Source organism: Gossypium hirsutum, chromosome A03 (genome assembly GCF_007990345.1).
Source record: "Gossypium hirsutum isolate 1008001.06 chromosome A03, Gossypium_hirsutum_v2.1, whole genome shotgun sequence".
Taxonomy (NCBI): domain Eukaryota; kingdom Viridiplantae; phylum Streptophyta; class Magnoliopsida; order Malvales; family Malvaceae; genus Gossypium; species Gossypium hirsutum.
The window spans coordinates 92,248,374-92,254,373 of record NC_053426.1 but is presented as its reverse complement, the minus strand read 5'-3'; positions in this window follow the sequence as shown (position 1 = coordinate 92,254,373).

Sequence of the window (6,000 nt, the reverse complement as noted above, 5' to 3'; positions counted from 1 at the left end):
GTTACGAGATTATTTAGCGTGAAAATGCATCAAACCATTCCGTGCTCCCCCACTGAATGGTGATTCAAAGAATGGGTGGAATAGCAAATTAGAGAAAGGTTTCAATTTTACCCGCACCATTCTCCTCTCTTTCTTACAGTCTAAAATCCCCAACTCATATATTCTTTTTCTCACGCCTGAAATCCCCAATCCCCAACTGATATATATTTTTCATTCTTCTTCCCTCCACCACTATAAAATTCATCTTTTTTTCACTTAATTTAAAATTTTCTTTTTAATCTCATTTCCTCTTAACCCTAATAGCTTAATCCATTGAAAAAAAAGAAGTGAAGCATTTTTTGAGTAGTCTTGCAGGATCCAAGATCTGGTAAGTTTGTAATGACCCAAATTTTACTGTTACCGAAAAAGTGTATTTTCGGGTCTCCGTTTCTGAAAAACGGATTCGTAAATATTTATTAAAAATATTTACGAAGTTAATCGAGTGGTTAATTAGAGTTTAATTAAGTGAATTAGCTTAAATTAAGGATAATTGGATAAAATGATTAAATTGAATGAAGTGTGAAAGTTTAATTATAGAATAAAGAAAATTGAAAGGACTAAATAAGTAAATAAGCCAAAAAGAGTGCCAAGTGTATGGCAAAAATAAATACAAGTGTAATAAATATAATACACACATTTGTAATACATGTATGTATTTACTTATTATTTAAGTAAATATTAATGTATTTATTATTATTAAATTGATATTATATGATAAATAAATAAAAGTAAGACAAATGTGTGGTGATTGGGTACAAGTGTATTAATAAAAATACATACACTTGTAATGCTTGTATTTAAGTATTAATAGATATTTATTATTTATAAAAGGTATTTATTAATTAAATGATTATATTATAAGATTTTTATGTGAAAAAAATAAATAAAAAGTTGACAAATGTATGGTGCATATAGTGACATGTGTAATACTAATATACATACAATTGTAAAATACATGTATATTTACTTATTATATAAGTATATTATTAAATTATATATTAGTATTAAGTAAAAGATATTTATATAATAAATAGATTAAAGAAAGACAAATGTAATAATATATGTGTATTCAAATGTAAAATAGATATTGGATATTAAATAGATATTTTATTATAGCTATTATTAACTTATTATAATATATATATATATATATATATATATAAAGTAAAAGGAATAAAAAGAAAAAGAATAGAAAAAGAAAGAAAGGATGAAACGAAACAGAGAGCAAGGGAAAGAAAGAAGGAATGAAGAAAGAAAGAAGGAAAAAGGGGAAAATTGGGATTTCAAGGCTTGAAAGTTAAATAGCTAATGTTGTCTCGGGAAATCTCGGCTAAGCAAGGAGAAATGGCAAAGACAATGGGAGTTAGCTTGAGAAAATACGGTTTGTATTTCTATAAACCGAATTTAATAATTATTTGTTGAATTTATTATTTATATGAATGGTAAGATTATTATTATTATTATATTAAATTGAATAAAAATTCATAAATTATTAGTGATTATTGATATTGAATAGAATATGTGAATATTGAATAGAAAATTGAAAAATGTATATTGTATTGAGATTGAATTATATGTGAATTGATATGGAAAGGTATTGAAATGAAGAGAAAGTAAATTAAGAATGGAAAGTGGAAATTGAAAGTTGACTGGATACCCTATTAACAATGTCGGGCTAGTCGGATATAGTTGGCATGCCATAGGACAAGAGGAGTTAGGGATATTTCGACTGTGTATCGATGAGACACTATATGTGTCGACTACTGTGACTGTTCCGGATTCGTTCCGAAGAGGTACTCTATACCTGACTGTTACTGTTACTGTTTCGGATTTGTTCCAATGAGGTATTTTGTGTACCGTTACTGTTACTGTTACTGTTACCGATACGGTGTATTCTGGCTTCGGCCGATGAAACATTGTGAAATATCCCTGGTGTGTGGGTTTGATTTAAGTCCGTGTATACGTCGGGTCCGAGTCATGTTAATAGGGATAATCAAGGATATCAAAGAATGAATGTTATTAATTTATTATTCATTAACTGTTATGTCTATAAAGACTGCTTGATTGAATAACAGATGAAGATTACTATATAGTAATAAAAGTATATTGAAGATCATTAATAAGGTTTTAAGGCTAAATAATGAAGAGTAAATGGTTGAAGTATTAAGATTCTAAAATTAATGCTTAAAGTCTAAGAATACATGAATGTTAACTACTAATGAAAGTAAATGTTATATTGATTGATGAATGATGAAATGAAAGGTACAACGGATAATGAAGGTAGACCGAATTAAATGGTAAGGTATATATGCTATGAGATTAAATTAGATGACTGAAGTATAGAGACTATGAAGTTAAAGTTTAAAGCTTGAATATATATGAATGACGAGTATTATTATTTAATGATTTACAAGTTTACTATGATTATTATATGACTTAAATAAATGTTAAATTCTTTATACTATTCAGTAATTCTGTTTATAGAAATACCACTAAGTTCATACTCAGCGTACAGTTTGTTTCCATGCGCAGGTTAGGTTATAGACAGATCATCGAGTTAGCATCATAAACTGATCCCGAAGTCAAAAAGGTAAAACGTGTTAATAATTGGTAATGGCATGTACCTAGGATGTTTTAAATGTGTTATATTGAATTGTGATTGTACTACTGAAGTAAGTAATTGATAATTGATAATGATATTTAATAAGTGTTTAAAGATAAGTATTAAGTAATATATAAAATGCGTTTGGATTGGTTTAATATTGGTATTTGTATTAGTTGTGGATTGAAATTTTCAGGATTGGTAAATTTTTAAAATACAAGGTTCAATTTGAGTTTACATAGTTTGTCACACGGGCGTGTGCCTTGGTTGCCACGGCCGTGTCATAAGGTCAGTTTAATACACGGGCAGGCCACACAGACGTGTGTCATGGCCGTGTTTAAAAGTCAGTGTTGCACACGGGTTGAGGACACGGCGTGTCCCATGCCGCACGGGCATGGTAAATTAGCTACACGAGCATGTGGTACTGTTTAAAAGAAGAGAATTTAAAATTTTATAAAAAAAATAAAATTCTAAGCTTCCAATCGAGCCCCAGTTTGTTTAATTGTTCTTATTAAGTATTGTGGACCCATTAAAGCTACATAAAGAAACATTTAATTCTGCATTTATTCTTGTTTTACGTATAAATATACTGTATTGACCGGTAATACTCTGTAATCCTATTCCGGCGACGGGACGAGGTTAGGAGTGTTACAAAGTTTTAATTCAAACTATCTATTTTTCAATTTTTCTTTTTCGATTGTAAAAGCAAATGTAAAACTTACCCTTGTTCAAGCAATTTGGCTTTCCAGAAAAGCGCTGAGATTCCATTCTATTTGTATTAGATTGAAAAAGCTTGCCTTTCTTCGATATTTAGGCTCTTCGTCTTGCTGTTTTCTCCAACACTTCTAGTAAAATTTTTTTTCTCTGTTTTCTCATTTTCTTAAATATTTCCTTTTTGATGTTTGGTTTTCTGTGAATTTGATGATACATTTTAGAAAAAGATCACTAACTACGACTATAACAAATCATTTTAATTTTTAAACAAAAGGAAGAAACTTTATTTTTATAAGGCATGGAGAGATAATGTGTTGTTCTTGTGTGCATGCCTAGTGTTTGTTTGTTTGTTTAAGGTAGATAAAGGTAGCTTCAAATACCCAGATTAAAAATTATGGGAAAAAAGTGTAATTTTGGGATCTCAATGTTTAGAGATTTTGATGATTCTTATAGGGAAAAAATGGGAAAAAATTTAGTTAATGCGTCAGTTTGGTATTTAGCTTAAATTAATGGAATATGTTTGCTTCTTCAAATCTATTATCTAAGATTTTCTAGTTCTTTCTTCTAGAGGTGTATTGGATTTGTTGTTTTTTATTCGATTTATTGTTTTATTTGCATTGAATTTGAGATTCTTGCTTGATAGTCCAATGTTGATAATGAATCTTACTTGAAATTTGTCTTGGTTGAAGAAAAAGAATGAGGGTTGAGGAGAGTGCGAGATTCATATTTGTACCTTAGCCAAAGTAGCAAAACCAAGAATGATATGGATTTGAAATGTATTAGTTCGTAAAAATGTGGACAAATCTAGAATTATAAGGGAATAGTGGATGAATTTGGTAAAAAAGCAATGGGTTTCAATGGCGCCATTGTCCAAGAAAGATTTTGGATGTATGAAATGGAGTAAACAAACATAAAAGAGATTTGGGGTATTTAAGAATTTATTTGTAGCTTCAAGTATGGTTCTTTTAAGTGCATGTACTATGTTGGCAGCAAAGAGGTTATTGGTGATTTCAAATAAGGAAATTTAATGATGAGGATGCAAACTTGATTCAAGATTGAACATGTGGTGGAACCATTAAATCACGGATCTTTAAAAGGAATTGGTTTGGTTTGTTCACAGATAGTCCAAAAGCAAATGTGATAATTAATTTGGCATGAAGTGTAAATATGCTGTTTTTAGTTACTTTTCAAGTTTTCATATCATACTAGTTTTTTGATCTTTCTTTCACAGGGCTTCTCAGTTTACTGCAAGGATTAAGTTATTATGTATGTGTTCTGTAATTGTAAGTATGTTTATCTCGTCTAAGACTAAACATGTCTTTTGTGATCTTTATATGTTTATTTGATCTAAGACTAAAACAATCGAACAATTAACATTATCTTCCCGCACAACTTTTTATTACCACAAATTTATGTTTAATGTTTAAAGCTTACTATAACGGCCTATTTTCAGTGAATTCAGAACAGTGGTTTTGGGACCATAAATTTTATGTGAGAATATTTATTTTATTATCATTTTAGTGTCTATGACATATTAGCGAGGTTGTATAAAAATTTCATTAAGAAAATTTTATCGTTTGCATGTTTAATTTGGTAAAAAGACTAAATCGTAAAAGATGAAAAATTAGAGTACTATAAGTTAAAGCTACCAAATGGCTATGAAATTAAATGGTTAAGGGATTTAAATGGTAATTAGACCATTGTTTTTATGAGTGGACATTGATGGGAATGAATTAAGTGATTTTAAGGTTAATATTAAAGGTTAAAAATGTAATTTAATAAATAAATTAAAGTAAAATAAAGATTAACAAAAGCCATCATCTTTGTTTGTCATACTTTCACCGAAATTAGACCTAGGAAACTCCATTGAAGGTGTTTAAAGGTTCGACCATTGCTTCTTTATGCATGTGAGTGAATTTCCATCCCGTTTTTAATGATTTTTATGTTTTAAAGTCGCTGTAGTTTAATCTAGCTAGCTTAGGGACTAATTTGCAAAACTGTTAAAAGGTTAGGGTTTGCCATGAATGTGTGCATGTGATTTTTTGATGTTCGATGGAAGAAAATGAATCTTTGTTGATAAATAAATAACTTTTGTAAATTGATTTTTGTTGAAAATGTTAATTAGGGATTTATTTGTAAAATGTGTAAAATTCATGGTGAAATTGTGAAATAATGATTTCTATGAATTTCTATGGGTCTATATAGAATTAGCTAGCTTAGTATGTGGATGGAATTTCATGAATTTCGATTTACGGGCTTAAGGACTAAATTGTAAAAAAGTTAAAATATTAAGGGTAAAAGTATAAATTTGCAAAAATATGTATTTTGGGTTGAATTGAATAGAATGGATACTAAATGGATTGAATTTGATTATTTAGATCAAGTTAAGCCTTGTACAGATCTAGATCGAGGGAAAGATAAAGTATCGGACTAGTCGATCCTATTTTGTCGTTTTTGTTATCGAGGTAAGTTCGTATGTTAAGCATTAAATTAATTGTGTTTTAACTGATTTATTATTGCATTGTTGATGAATACTATTCCACGGAAATACTCATCGAAGATTTGGCGATGTATGGAATCCCATTTGAACCTTAGGAATAGATAGGATACAAATGACATGTCATTAGGGGTTACTGTATTTTTGG